Source organism: Balaenoptera musculus, chromosome 6 (genome assembly GCF_009873245.2).
Source record: "Balaenoptera musculus isolate JJ_BM4_2016_0621 chromosome 6, mBalMus1.pri.v3, whole genome shotgun sequence".
NCBI classification, from domain to species: domain Eukaryota; kingdom Metazoa; phylum Chordata; class Mammalia; order Artiodactyla; family Balaenopteridae; genus Balaenoptera; species Balaenoptera musculus.
In genome coordinates this window covers 9,287,583-9,303,566 of record NC_045790.1, presented here as the reverse complement: position 1 = coordinate 9,303,566, position 15,984 = coordinate 9,287,583, and the positions used below count along the sequence as shown (strand labels likewise).

At 44.7% G+C, this 15,984-nt stretch overlaps 1 long non-coding RNA gene across 1 annotated transcript in view; it reads left to right on the top strand.

The window, feature by feature from the left end:
- The first annotated feature begins 8,965 nt into the window (after positions 1-8,965).
- Positions 8,966-15,984, top strand: part of LOC118897132 — a 35,155-nt gene continuing 28,136 nt past the window's right edge. The window contains exon 1 of the long non-coding RNA XR_005020345.1: positions 8,966-9,196. This is a non-coding gene — a long non-coding RNA (uncharacterized LOC118897132). The remainder of the gene's footprint in view (positions 9,197-15,984) is intronic.

Below are 15,984 nucleotides of genomic sequence, written 5' to 3'. Positions count from 1 at the left end.
TAAAGGTCTCTTCCAACTTGAATAATCTGTGGTTCTCTTCTTTCTAAAAAGTATCCCCTCGTGAAGCTACAGAGATATCCAGTGGCAGTTGTATTAGCTGAAAATTTCCACCCAAGCAAAAGATTTGGAATGCGACCCTCCATCATGACCTCTCTCTTGCTTCTCCTCATCCCACCTCCTTCCCCTTCTGCCGGCGCCACCTGTCCTCTATTCCTTTCTGATTCATCTCATCCACCAGCCAGAGAGTAGGTCCAGAAAACCTCAGTCATTTCTTTGAGCTCAGCTGCTGCTGTATACTTCCAGCTGAAATTCCATCTGGAGCCAATGTTTGAGGCCAACTCCTCCTGTGAGAGCCATCTTTTTTTCATTGCACCTTTCTGCCCTGCACCCCAGGGGTGGCTTGGGCAGAACTGGCAACTGAGGACAAACACTGCATTTTTTCTTCCCCAAGTCAGAGCTCTTTTGGAATCAGAATGCTCTTGATAACCCTCTCTGGGAACATGATTCTGGGCTAGGCACTGTATCCACGAGGAGGACCCAGCCTTGCCTTCATGGCACTTACACACAAGCTTAAGTATTATCACTCAGTGAGAAAATGGTTAGCTTTTTATTCAATAGTGCTTTGCAGTTTAGGAAGTGTGTTTTCATATTATCTCAAGTCATCTCTAAAATAACTCAGTAAGTCTGATATTATTATTCTTCTCATTTGACAGATGATTCTTTTAAGAACACGCCATAATTGGCAGAATTAGGACCAGAACCTACATCTTCTAACCACAAAACCTGCACTTTTTACCTTTTCCCTTTTATTAGCCTAATAAACATCTTCTCTAGGTCCATGCCTAGACCCTCCAGGCAGGTCTCTGGGCACCCAAGAAACTTGGCTATGTGTTGGTATATAAATGATTAGTTTGCAGTATGCCACCCATCCCCCCAACTAGATTGGGAATGCCTTGAGAATAGAGCCTGTGTCTGGGTCATCCTCATGACTAAAATATTTCTGGTTTATAAGAAGTTAAATGTGTGTTTTTTTTCCTGTAACACCAAAACCTTTCACATTGTATAATGACAATAGTAACAAGGACTGGTTATATGTAGAGACAACAGGAAGTTGCCTATGCGTGTGATGTTATAAGCCTGGAGGAATCGCCCCCTTCCTTATTGCCTCCCAAATATCTTTCTTAAATGGCAGTGTAACCTTTCATTTCATGGCATGTAAGGTTTCAGATGAAATCCCACACTGACTTAAATTCACTCTAGCTTGTGATAGATTTCTCCCAGACTCTCTTCCAAGACTGGGCTTGGGAAGCAGGTTGTGGCAGAGCTGCACTTGAAACGGGGTTGGGGGGGGCGGGGAGGAAGAACCACAGAAAGAGGAAATGGGACGTGAAAAGTGGATTCTTGGGAGTCACATGATCTGACCTGGCAGTTTGCCTGGTATTGGTCTCAAGGCTTCAAAAATCCCTTTCCTGGGCCTTCAAGAAGCTGGCTTGAGTGATGAGAGTAAAAGTAAAGGTGGTTATTTAAGGCATTTTTGTCCTAGTTCTGAAACAAGCAATTCCGTGTGACTCCAAAGTGCAATCAGAAGCGGAGCCGCGGCATCGCCCTTGCTGCCTCTGCGTGTTCCTGGCTCCAGGCTGTGCTACTTCAGCACCGAAGACAGCGCCTCGTGAGCCCCCTCGGAAACTGAGTCGGGACTCCGTGGCTATTTACACTGGGGAGTTCTGCATGTTTGATTCGGTGTCCTTGGCAAGCTGTGCTGGAGATTGGAACCTGGGGTCTTAAGGAAGACTCAGAATCTAAGGGACTAACCCAGATTCCTTTAAAGCGTGTTCTTTGGGCTCCCTTTTCTTTTTCTAGCTGCTTGAGGCATTTATTTAATCCTTTCTGCCCCATTCTATCAGAAAGAAGATGGAATCCTGTGTTATCTCTTTCCCCATCCCCATAACTAATCTCATTGTTTTTAGTCTAAGTGTGCTCTTTCTTTCCTTGGACCCCTGGGTCACCGTTTTCCATGCAAGAGTTGTCTAAACTGCCCTGGATTTCAGGGGAAGCATGGATGGGTACTAAAGTATAATTGACAGAGAGCGGGATGCCCATTTCTTTTCCACTTTCCCAGGCAGTACTTGGACCTTTTGCAGTCATGGTGCCTTAGATCAATGGGCATGTTCCCACTAGTAGGAATTTCAGGCTCAATTTCAGGCCAAGGTAGAAGATAGTCTCTAAGAATCTCCAGGGCCTCAGAGATGCCACAAATTATGCCATAAAAGGCACATTGATATTCTACCTCTGTGAGAGGCTGCCCTGGTTATAGTTCTAATTCTTCACCAAATGTGAAGATTAGAACAGTTCACTCAATTTCCTTGAGTCTCAGTTTCCTCAACTGTAAAAGGAGATAACAACAAATACACATCTTAAGTAAAAATTAATGGGATCATTTATGAGAAATTGTTTTGTTAACTGTAGAGTGCTACCCAATACTTAATAATAACAGTTCCTACGAAACAATTGATGGGAAGATATTGGCGTTTCTGGTTTCCTAACTACTGTGGGCCGTGAGAGTGTCAAACCATGCCCGTCAGAGAGGTGCAGATAGTGATGCCAGGACAATTCAAAGGGATACTTGTCATCCTGCCTTGAGTTGGTTAAAGTCTGTGAACTTGGCTTTAGTCCCTTCTGTATCTGAAAAAAAATTTTTTTTCTTCCATTAACTTAATAAGCCAGGGACACTCACACTGACACCCTTGATTTATCGGACAGTCACAGTGCTGCTGGAAACAGCTAGTGACACGTGCCCTCCTCCACCCTCATTTCCCACTGGCAGTTAGACATTGCAGAACCTTGCAGAAGCCAGTGGGTTTTTGTTAGTCATTGCCCACATGTTCCCATCCATCCCTCAGCTACCTTCATGTCACTTCCACTCATTGCTGCCCTATCTTTTGCATGATTTGACCCTCCTATAGAGTTCCTAAGAAAGACTGCTTTGTATTGTCTCTAAGAGAGGGTGAGCCCTCAGGCTGTGGATAATGCAGCTCCTGCCTTTGTGCTCATATAGGCGTTCAGCCCTTGCCAGTCATTCCATTGTGTCCTAGGGTGGCTTGTGCAATGATCATGCTTGGTTGTCTACACAGCCTCCACTTCCCTAACAGAACTCCAGTTGCTTTCATGTATCTTCCATTCCCCACGTAGCCACATGCCTGTGGAAAGCTGACCTTGCCCCCAGCTCCAGAGTAGGCCTGATTGACCTCTCCCCTGTGCCAGTGGTTAGTGCTGCGAGGTCTCTGGAAAAGGCTTCCTTGCCCCTAAGGGATGGTGAAGTGTCCGGATGAGATGCTGAGAACTTTTGCTGCCAAACTGCTACCAGCCTAATATTAAAGCCAACACCATGGATGACAGAGAGATGAAAAGAACCTAGGTTCTTGGTGACATTGCCAAGCTACTGAATCAATCAGTTCTGAAACCTGCATTTCTTCTGGTCTTCCTGTTATGTGAGACAATCAAGTTCTTTATGGATTGAGCAGGGGTTTCTGTTACTTGCAGCTAAAAGCATTCTAATACACTCAGTTGCTGGTCGGGAGATGAGTCTAGGTCATTGGTCAAAGAAACGGTGCATACTTCACCTGCTATTGAGCTCCACAAACAGTACTGCAAATTAATCTACTGAGCTTCTTAAACCTACTCCTACCATTCTTCGCCATGTGTTTCTGATGATGTAAGCTGGCAGTAGTTAGGAGACATATTCTGCAAGTTTGTGGATTCTATTTTGTTAGATATTCAGATTCATTCTTAATCATAGCTGGTTCTATTTCTTCTAGGTGCCAAGCCTCATTTTCTAACTTAATTGCTTGACTTATGTAGTTTTGTTGGTTTTGGTAAGAAGAATGTCCTTTGGTTACATAGAACAAGGAGCCTACCAGGGAAGGAGATATTTGTCAAGTAACAAGACACTTTTCCTCCTAAGAAGCCAGTTTGGAGGCCCAAGATTCTGTATGTAATGGGTTTCTGGAGGCCATGTTTGTTAATCTTCCTCAAAGGAACATATTGAGAGGGTATCACACCCACCCTTCTATGCAAAACTCTCTAACTGATGATCTGTCAGCTGGAATGATGATTTCTTCCTCTCAGCTCTGGTGCATTGTCTGACTCACAGGGGTGGGAGAAAGTGGAGGAAGCCATTTTTAAAGACTGATTCTTTACACTCATAGATAGATGACTGATGGGCCACTAGATGGAAATTAGGAAAGAAAGGACAGATGGGGGAACAGAGGGACAAAAGAAGCTGTAAGGAGATTAATTTCATACTCCCAACAGATGCAATAAGAAAACCCGGTCAAGAAATCATATTGAGGGCCTCCCAAGTGCAATTTTTTTGGGGAGGGGCACTGAGATACTTTCTCTGCCCTTGGGGATTCATAGTCTAGTTGAAAGATGATATAAACAAGCAAAAAGTTACTTTTAACTGTAAAAGTAGCTGAATAGAAGATCTGAATAATTGTTCCAGACAACAATAGGAGAGCTACCACAAAAGATAGATCATTAACTTTTTCAGTTTTTCAAATGAACTGTATAGACAATAATCTAGAGAAGAAAGGAAATTTGGGGCTACAATGGACTAAGAAACTATGAAGGATATGAGAATAATTTCACTACCATCACTGTCATAATCACTGTTACTACTGTTGCTCTGACAATAAGAAATTCTATTAATTGAGTATCTACTGTAAACCAGTGCTTGGTACTTAACTATAGTCACTTAGCATTTTAAGGTATTTTCTTCATTTTGTAATAATGAAATTGAGAATTAGGTGCCTAGGAATTTTAAAAACAGTTGTTTTGAGGTTTAGTTCACATACCATACAATTCACCCATTTGAAGTATACAGTTTGATGTTTTTTTAAATATTCACAATGGTGCAACCATCACCACAATCAATTTTTGAACATTTTCATCACCCTAAAAAGAAACCCCAAATCCATTAGCCCCATTTCTCCCCAGGACTTTTGCTTAAGGATTTTAAACTCAGGCCTGTTGGGCACTGAAGGATGTTTACAACTCTGGAATTATCGGAATATTACTTAGCCCCTCAAGCCCTACTAACTTTGAGACTAATTCTGACAAGACAGGTAAGTAGACAGTTTAGTTTAAATATAAGGATGAATTCCTGGATGAATGCGTTCTAAGCAGTGCCTAGAGTGTTTGATTTTCCAATATACTGACTGGGATAGGAAGTTATAGAATTGCACTTTTAGGCCACTTCTCTCCTCTATGTTTATGTGCTGCCCAAGGCTGAGACTATTGGAAATTTCAAATAAAATTTCCTTGGCAGTTTGGGCTGAGAGCACTGATTCATAGATGACTAAACAAACAGTGCTTAACGCCCTTGGCCTCACCTTCAAACTGGGAAATTGTTACTGAACAGCATGCTCTACAAAAGCAAGGGCTCTGTCTCTTCTCCTCTCATCAATGAGTGGTTTAGCCAGGTTGGAAATTAGTATGTGTTTCTGTTGTAGAACTCCCAACAGATCCCTCTGTATGAGAACTGGTCAACAAGACTTAAACCATACTGTCTAAATATAAAAACTTGGAGAATTTGAGATGTGGAATCCAAAACTGAAAGTTAAAAACATTTGAAGTGCAAGCACTAGAATGTTGAAACACAAAGCAAGGACCTGGAATCTTTTGATACCTTATTTAAGTAAACTAGGACAGGGAATCAGAGTGCTGGACTTCGAATGGGCCTATCCAGACTGTTCTCAGCCCTGAGATTGAGAGAATATTAAGCAACTTATCTAAAATCACACAGCTTTTCCATGGAGGAAGAGCTGAGCTTTAAACAAGTCTGCCTGATTCCAAAAGGCATTTTGTTTCCACTATACCAATGTGCTAAGAGCAAGTAGTCCTGGAGGAAAACCAGACCCAAAAGAGTGAGTGATAAACAAACATACCCCGAGCGTCCTCAAGGGGGTGGAAATTGCTTCTCCCTGGCCGCAGGAAAGGTGGTCCCAATCCCTAGAGGCTATTTTGAAGGTGGGTAGCTGAAGCTAGTTCCTTTCAGTTCACTTAATCTCTCTGGGCTTCTGTTTGCTCCTCTGGAAGGTGCCAGGTGGGTGCTTGGTATGTGTGTGGGGGAAATGGGACTTGGAACAGTAATGGTCTCATCTCCGATAGTCTCCAAACCGTGCAGCTTATTTATTTATTTATTTTATTTATGGCTGCGTTGGGTCTTTGTTGCAGTGCGCGGGCTTCTCATTGCGGTGGCTTCTCTTGTTGCGGGGCACGGGCTCTAGGTGCGTGGGCTTCAGTAGTTGTGGCACGTGGGCTCAGTAGTTGTGGTGCATGGGCTTAGTTGCTCCGCGGCATGTGGGATCTTCCCGGACCAGGGCTCGAACCCGTGTCCCCTGCACTGGCAGGCGGATTCTTAACCACTGAGCCACCAGGAAAGTCCCTATTTCTTGATCTTTTAAACTTGATGGGACAAACCATGGGCCTCACATAAATTCCCACTTTCATGTAACATTGCCAGTAGTGTGACATTTTTATCTTTCATGCTGGCAGGAAAAAAATGAAGAGGACCAAGTTCAGACACATGGGCGGGGGCGGTGAGCCTTCTTCTAGTCTCACCCCGCAGAGAATTGTCTCCGGTCTGTTCTCTGGTCTCTTTCTAAGGTCCTGCGGAGAAGAATGAGATCATGTCTGAAAAGGGAACTGAGCTCCTTGGAGCAAGAAGCTAAATAACTCCAATGCCTACAAGTGCCATTATCTGTCTTCCATTTCGAAGCCTGATTCAAGGACCAGATTGAGTTTATCTTTTAAAAGAACTGGTCAGCTCTCAAGTCAAAGAGCTGAGTCCTCTTCTTTTCCTCTTCTGGGTTTTTGAATGGTGTCGAGAGCCCCTCCTGCCATGGCAATGGGAGCTGTGGAAGACTGAACCCGGAAACTTGGGATGGAAAGGACCCTGTGGAGATGGCAGCCTCTGAGGGACAAGAGAGTCGTCATCCTGAAGTAGATGGAAGCTGGTCCTTTGCACCATCCTGACGTTGCCCACTGCGGCTAGGATTTTAGGGAGGTGGCGTGACAGGGAGCACAAACGTTGGCTCTGGTGTCGTGCAGCCCTCAGTCTGAATGCCAGTTCTGATACTAACTGGCTGTGTGACGCTTGGCAGGCTGATTAACCTCTCTGAGCCTATGTTGTAGGACGGTTGTGTGGATTATATCAGAGGATAAATCATTGGAAGTGCTTGGCACCTATTAGATGCTCAACAAATAGAAGTCATTGTGGCCTGTTTTAAGTGTTAGTTTCTTAGCTCTTGTTCCATGTGCTCCATTGGCTGCTTCTAAAGATGTGGTTTGTCCATTTGGAAGCGTATGGGTGAAAACAAGCTCCTATATGTCAGGCTTACTCAGATCTGGGAGCATGAGGAAAAACCTGCCTGGAATTTTCCTTGTACATGTGGCTCTTCTCTGCTCAAGATGTGATGATAATGGAGGGGAGAGAAATTTGCAGGTAGAGAACTAGGAACTGGAAAACCTGGATTCCCACAGCCCCGGCACGCAGAGAAACTCTGGGCCAGTCATTTCCTCTCACTGGCTTTGGACATCTGCTCTGTCACATGGGTTCCTGAGGACTGAAACCTTACTGCTGGAGCCTCCTCCCCTGGGGTGATACAAATAGGGTGTTGTCTGCCAAGCCAAGTGCCATCTCTGGATGAATCACCCAGCTCACCATGCCTCTGGGAAGGTTGGGAAAGGACCGCCGTGTGCAAGGGTGAGGAGGGACAAGAACATAGAAAGACAAAGCTGCAAGACGCCGGTGCATCCTCTACCTTGGGCATTTTGCCGAGAGCTGGGCCATTGGCCACCTTTCAACAAATCCCCATGAATCAAGAGAGAGGCTAGAGGGACCTGGGAGCTCACGCCTACCTTTGGACAGGTCACTCCATCTCACTGGGTCCCAAAGTCTGTATCTGTAAAACGAGAGGGTTCAATCCTCTCAACTCTGCTGCTCTGATTATGTGCTCGAATGGGAGGATGCTGCCCTCGGTTCCAAGGGCCCGGGGGCAGCAGCCAGGAGCTCTGAGGTGGGGCCTCTCTGCTGCTAGAAGCCTGCTCAGAGGGAAAGGCAAAACTCATGGCGAACTGAGGTTTTCTTTGCCTCTCTTGTGGTTTTCTTCGCTTCTCTTACAAGCCGTGGACGAGAGAAAGAGCTGACAGGGAGAGGAATTCTGCAGGAAGTGGGTGTGGTGCATTGAAGGGAACCCCTCTCCCTTTCTTGTTTAGCATTATTTTATTTTCTCAATAAATATTTATTGAGCACCTACAGTGAATTCGGTACTTGTTCACATCAGTGTACAAAACACATAAATCCATGTCATTGTAAAACGTCTGCTCTAGTGCAGGGAGACAGACAGTAAAAATAAAAGTGGAAAATCACATCTTAACAGTGTTTCTTGCTGATAAGGTCTAGAAGAGACACGGAATCAGGGATGTGACTGTGGGGTTTTGATGGGGGGCAGTGGTTATAGTTAAAATAGTTGCCTTTTGAAGGAAGATTGGAAGGATACTGGCTGGCCACGGGGAGAACATTATTTAGAATATAACTACATATTAATATTCACAAAATGCTCTTTAATAATGATATTCATTAGTGCTACTTGTTTGTTAATAATGAATAAATGAGCCATTCTCTGTTCATTCTTGTTTTGTTCTTTTTTTTTCTTTCATAAATGCTTCTGCAGCTTTGTGTGTCCTCGGGTGTCCAACTTTTTTCTCTTTGTCTCACTCTTCTTATGGGTGTCCTTGCTTCTTCCCCGGTCACCTGGGATTTTTCCATCCCGGGTCTTCCTCCTGCCTCGCCCCTCCCCCTCGCCCCTCCCCCCTCCCCCCTCCCCCTCGCCCCCGCTCTGCTCCAGCTCCCTCGCCAGCCTGTCAGTTTCAGTCCGCTGCGGGCAAACCGAGTGGAACAGCCAGGCCGACGCGGGCGAAGAGGAAGGGAAAGCCTTGAGCAGTCAGATCGCATTGCAGGTGCACCCGCCCTGAGTCTGGGCGGAAGTTCCGTTCAGCTCTCGTTTCCAAAGTGTTTGGGGCGCTGGGGACAGCTCTGCCTGGGGGAGGCTCTTCTCCCCTTTCTGATGAAGCGGGCCACCTGGAGGAGAGGCGCTCCACCGCAAGCCCCTGCTTCTTCAAATTGAGAATAAGGGTAATGATACTATTAATCATCATACTAGCTCAGGGTTCCTGTAAAAGTTGAATTTTAAGAGTGGGTGACAGTGTTTTGGCAGGTCCTGTGCTAAAACTCAAGATATTATTCCCCATTCGGGGCTGGAGGCCCTGTGCTGGGTTCCTAGGGGGAGAGCAATGACCAGACCGCCCTGTGGCCTGCAGGAGTTTGTGTTTCCCCATGGGGGAGAGAGATAGGTGTGCCACTCGCTGTAGCAGAATGTAGGCTGTGATAAAGCCACCTGGGAGCTCTGTCCTGGCCTGAGGACTAGTGACCACCCCTTCTTGGTATTGCACCGGAGTAAATGTAACTGTGACCAGTATATGCTCATGTTCTGGTAACGACTGGATTGAAAAGGTGCAATTTAAGGACATGTGTCCATATGGGATGGGACTTCAGTTTCACATAAGGAATCTGGTGACCTGTCATGCCAGGTATCACTCAGAATGCTGAGCCTGGCGGGATGAAGGCAAAAGGGCTGAGGATGTGTTAAGATGCTGGGGTGAAGCCCACTCCCTGCCCAAAGGTCCTCTCCTCACTGATGATCATTACAGATCCCCATATAGCTGGCCCTTCAGACCCCTTGGTGAATAGGGTATATTTTTACCTTCTGTTCCAGCAAAACACTTATAGGGAAGCATGTTTGTCATTTGTATTTGTTTCTGAATTACCTACTTGTGCTCTGTACCCATTTTCCATTGCTTTATTTGTATTTTTTTCTTTGTTGGGGCACTTAATATATTATAACTAATACTCCTTTATTGGCTTGCTGCCAGTAGTTTTTCAAGTTTGTCGTATTTTTTCTCATACCTTTTGGGGGTATAGTGCGTGTACAATAAACTGCACATATTTAAAATGTTCAACTTTATGAGTTTTGAAATATGTATAAATCAATGAAACCATCATCACAATCAGATTAACATGCATTTTTATCATCCTCCAAAGAGTTCTTGAGGCCCTTGGTAACCCCTCCTTTCTCTGTCTTCATCCCCAGGCAACCTCTTGATCTCCTTTCTGCTACTATAAATTAGTTTACAATTTCTGGAATCTTATATAAATGGAATTATACAGTATGTGCTCTTTTTCATCTGGCTTCTTTCACTCAGCGTAATGATTTTAAGATTCATCCATGTTGTTTCATGTGTCAAATGTGTTCTTTGTTGCTGTGTAGAAGTCCATTGTATGGATATACCACAATTTGTGTATCCATTCACCTGTTGATGGACATGTGGGTTGTTTCCAGTGTGTGACTATTAAAAATTGAGCTGCTATGATGATTTATGTACAAGTCTTTGCATGTCGAGTAGGATTTTGACAGCTAGAGATGAAAACATATTTCAGACAGAAGGAGTACATGACCACAGAGAGACGAAGACAGGATGTGGACAGGGAATGGGGTGGTAGCAGTCTGGGGTAGCTGGCATGCAGGATATGCACTCAGAGGGCGAGGGGAGAAGAGAGCAGGTTGGGGTCGGATCTCAAAGGGCTTTGGAGTGTATGCCTTGGGCTTTATTTCATTCTATACACAATGAGGAGCCATGGAAGTTTTTCTTTTTCTTTTTTTATTGAAATATGGTTGTTTTACAGTATTGTGTTAATTTCTGCTGTACAGCAAAGTGATTCAGTTATACATATATATACATTCTTTTTTTAATATTCTTTTCCATTATGGTTTATTATTATTATTTTTAACATCTTTATTGGAGTATAACTGCTTTACAATGTTGTGTTAGTTTCTGCTGTATATATTATTATTATTTTTTTAAGACAGGACAGACACAATTGGAATTCCAACCCTGTTCAGATTAACGTCCCCTCAATTCATATTTTGCTGAATAGTTAAGCTAAATGGTCAGTTTGCTTTTTTATTTTTTTGGCCGTGCCGCATGGCATGTGGGATCTTAGTTCCCCAACCAGGGATTGAACCCCTGCCCCCTGCAGTGGAAGCACGGAGTCTTAACCACTGGACCGCCGGGGAAGTCCCGGTCAGTTTGCTTTTAATGTTAGCTTTGGGAAACATTTACTTAAGCTGAAGTTCGGAGCTAGCCAGTAGCAGAGTCTCAACATCATGGAGGGAAAGGAAAGCCCTCGTCTCCTATGTTCCCCACTTGTATAATAAAATAATTGTAATGAACTCTTCCTTGTCCAAGTATCCCTTAAGTAGTGGAATGTATATACTCTAAACGTTGGTAAAATGTAAAAATGGATTTCTGGTAAATAAATTCTAATTTCTTATTAACTTCTATTAAAAAATTGGAGCTGTATTATGTAGAAAAATGCCGCCTTATAAAAATCATCCTTATAAAGTGAATGAGTCAGGGTCCCAACAGGAAAAAGGCAGCACCCTCGAAATGGGATAAGTCAAAGGGACTTAAAGAAAAAGAGCTCCTTACAAAGGTGTGGGGCTGTAGAGCGGCCACAAGAGACAGTGACATAATCAGAAATGACAAGTGGAGAGAGTGTTACCGGAGCCTGAAGGGAGAGCTGTGTAGAGTAGGCCTTCCTTTGTGGAGGGACACATTCAGCTCGAGATGACCAGAAAAATAAACATCTTGACCACATTCTCATCTTTGCCAATGGCTAACCCCAGCTAGCAACCAGAGATCATGGTAAGCCTGCGACACGGTCCATGCAAGTAGAAAGTAGGATGGAGAAGGGTGAGAACTTTTGGGAGGTGTGTGAAGTCAACTTCTGTTACATTTGCCTCCCCCCTCCCCCACCCCCATCCTGACCCACTCTCCATCCTTCGCTCTGCTTTGTGCCTCAGGGTCACCCATGCCCTCTGGTTTCTGGTTAAATTTGGCCAACAGGGTGCACCACCTGGAAGAGTGGCAGGCTGTTTATTTCCCTGGCTTCTTCCTTGCTGCATTGCTACGGCTGGCTGTGTCCCTGTACCAAAGGCCACAGTTCCTATTAGGGAGCATCTCTTTATATAGCTACTTTCCTGCAGGCAACCCATACTTCCTCTTCTCCTTTTGGCTCCAGGAATGGCAATGGGTTCCCACTGTTGGTAGCCCTGGGGTACCATGCCATCCCTGGTTAGTTTCTTCTAATCCTAATGACTCCTTTATAAAATAGTTGCTTCTTTCTTTCTCTTCTTTTACCTGGCTTGAGTTGCCATTCATTTCCTGCCAGGACTCTGACTGATAAAAAGTCAAAAACACGTAAAATTCCACCTGGCCGTCTTGGTATGTGAGGTGATTCTGTGCACCTGGGTGAACTAACAAGGCGCCTGGAACAGCTGGCCCATTCCACTATCTCTCCTGGCCACTGGGGGCCTCAACTCTCCCTACAGATTGTACTAGAGCCCCAGGGACTCTCCCACGTCTGCCTCCTGCACCTGACTGCTCCATCTCACTTGATCACTGTTGGGAACCCTTCACTTCAGGCCTGATTCTTCCACACCCAGTCCTGTGCTTCCTTGCATAGGACTAGAGACCCTCAGGTCCCCTTTGCTTCATGCTTGTCGTCTCCTCCAGCCCACTCCAACTCGTGTTGTGTGGAGCCGAGAGCTTTCCTTGCAAGACAGGGGAAGGCAGGCCATATTTTAAAATAAGACTTGTTATTACAGTTTCCCGGATCAGTGTACCAGCTGATAGGCACGTAAATTGCATTGGCCATGTTGACTAAAGATCATAGAAGAGGAATAGTGGGGGGAATTCCCTGGTGGTCCAGTGGTTAGGAGCCGGCGCTGTCACTGCCAGGGCCGCGGGTTCGATCCCTGGTCGGGGAACTAAAATCCCATAAGTCGTGCAGTGAGGCCAAAAAAAAAAAAGGAGAGGAATACTGGGTCAGTGGTTGCATACCTGTTCTAATTTATCTTTTGACAGGTGGCTCTATCTCTAATTCCCAGTCTACTTTTCTTAATTGTGCTGACATGTTCTTTGCTGCAGAGTTTTTGTTCCCTTTGGAATCCATCAGCTTGCTTCTCACCCCATCTCTCCTCACCCAGGGCCCCCCGATATTCCTTGTCTGGGTTAGGCTTCTGGTAGAGTTGCACAACGAACAGTTTCTTTTGTGATCCCTGGTTTTCATCAATTGATGGAGGGGTTAGGAAAGGCCAGATGTTGATTTTTTTTTTTTTTTGGCTGTGCCACGGGGCTTGTGGGACCTTAGTTCCCCGACCAGGGATCTAACCCAGGCCCCGGCAGTGAAAGCGCCAAGTCCTAACCCCTGGACCGCCAGGGAATTCTCGAGATGTTGCTTTAATATTAGTGAGTTCATAGTCCTTGTGAGGCCGGGTACCTGGTTACACAAAAAATACAAACAACAATAATAAAAATGTTGAAGCTATTTGAACCTGAAAATGAGTGTAAAACAGGAGTATGTTTATTTATTCAACAGATATTTATTGAATACCTACTATGTGCCAGGCGTTCTGGGTACCAGGGAGTGAATAGTGCCCATGAAGCCTTTATTGCCAGCCTAACGGTGCTAGTAATAGGCTGGTATCCATAGGCATAATGAGATATTAATGGCTTATTAATGCATTAGTAAGTCCACTAACCAATTAAGTCATTAATTAAATTAGGGACCGTTTAGCACATACAGTGGAGGTTTATTACGTTCGGTAAGATTAACTCTGAGGAATGTCGGTCTATTGCTGCAGTTTATTTAGAACCCCAGCACCTGTTGGATCTGCAATCTAGCATGTTACCATGAAACCCGTATTGTTAGGAAGACAGGCTTTGTAGTAAGAGAAGCTGGTCCTCAGAGCTTGACTCTGCACTCATTACCTGTGTGATTATGGGCAAGTGAAGTCGCCACTCTCTGCCTTAGTCCCATTGCTGGTCCAAGGGGAATGACTGGAGTATCCACATCCTAGGTAGATTCTTCCCATATGGTATTTGATTATGTGCACAGTCTTATGACCCTATGGTCTCTCCTTGAGTTATAGTTATTTTTGTACACTTTGCATCTCCTCTATCAGATTGCATGTACCTTGTCTTAATCCCTTTGAGCTGCTACAACAGAATACTATCAACTGGGTGGCTTATAAAAAAGAGAAATTTATTTCTCACTGTTCTGGAGGCTGAGAAGTCCAAAATCAAGTTTTCAGCAGACTCAGCATCTGGTGAGAGCCCACTTTCTGGTTCACAGACGGCAGTCTTCTTGCTGTGTCTTCACACGGCACAAGGGGAGAGGGAGTTCTCTGGGGTCTCTTATAAGGACACTAATCCCATTCTTGAGGGCTCCACCTTCATGACCTAATCACCTCTCAAAGACACCACCCCCTAATACCATCACATTGAGAGGTAGGTTTCAACATATGAATCTTGGAGAGACACAAACATTCAGTCCAGAACATACCTCTAGGGCAACTGTATTTTTCATGGTGCTTAACATAGGTGCTTGACTGGTGATTATTGAAAAATGTGAAATAGTTGCTAACACTTACCAAGTGCTTACCACCTGTTAGGTGGCACTGTCCTGACCCTTGACGTATGGAAAGCCCTATGAAGTAAGAGCTACTATTTATTACAGTTTTACAGTTGAGAGAATGGAGGTACAGAGAGTGTTAAGGAACTTGACTAAGATTATAGAGATAGTAAAAAGCAGCGTCAGAATTTGAACCCAGGAATTTGGTTCTAAAGCCCACGTGCTAACTACTGCACTAAACTGTCTCCCAGAGAGGTCTTTTTTTTTTTTTTTTAATTTTATTTATTTATTTATTTATTTATTTATTTATTTATTTATGGCTGTGTTGGGTCTTCGTTTCTGTGTGAGGGCTTTCTCTAGTTGCGGCAAGTGGGGACCACTCTTCATCGCGGTGCGCGGGCCTCTCACTATCGTGGCCTCTCCCGTTGCGGAGCACAGGCTCCAGACGCGCAGGCTCAGCAATTGTGGCTCACGGGCTTAGTCGCTCCGTGGCATATGGGATCTTCCCAGACCAGGGCTCGAACCCGTGTCCCCTGCATTGGCAGGCAGATTCTCAACCACTGCGCCACCAGGGAAGCCCCCCAGAGAGGTCTTTAATGGAGTCCTGTACTAGGGCAACAGGGTACAGACCTAGGGATCGATAAAGATGGCTACACAGGACCTCACATTCTCCACATGGGGGAGGGGCCCAACTTCCTTGTGTCACTAAGGCATTTCATTCATTTGGCTCCAGGGCAGGTTCAGTGGCTGACATCTGCATTTGAAGAAGTTGCTACTGATTCCTTAGAGGAGATTCTTTTGTTCTTCTTCCAGTCTGCAGATCTACCCAGTCTCTCTTACAGTCTCCCTCATGCTTTAGAAAAAATTCAGAGCTTAAATTACACAATGGAACAGAGTGAGTCAAACTAACTGAATATGTGCCCATGATCTTCTAAGTTCTTGTCAACTTCTGCTCCAATCCCGGGAGGCTCGCCAGCTCGAGAGGCAGTGGTCTAAGACTATGAGCTGGAGCCCAGATACTTGGCCTTCTCTGTGGCTCTTTTTTCACTAGCCAAGGGCTGTGCACAAGGACTTCAACCTCTCTGAGCTTCATTATCTATTTGTATAATGGAAAGACCTTTCCCAGCTTGACACTTCTGATTTCATGTCATTTCTGTCCTACTTGCCTGACTGTATTCCCCAAACATTTATTTGGAGACTATGTCCTAAGCACAGCTTAGTATAAGTGAGATATAATTTTTCACCTTAAAGAACTCCTGGTCTGGTGGATCTAGAGAATTGATATGCTGAGAAGGGGATAATCAGGCACCAGAATAAGCTGAGGTGCCAGTTAAGAATGCAGATTCCTGGGCCCCACCTCCAACGTATTGAATTAGAATCTCTGGTTC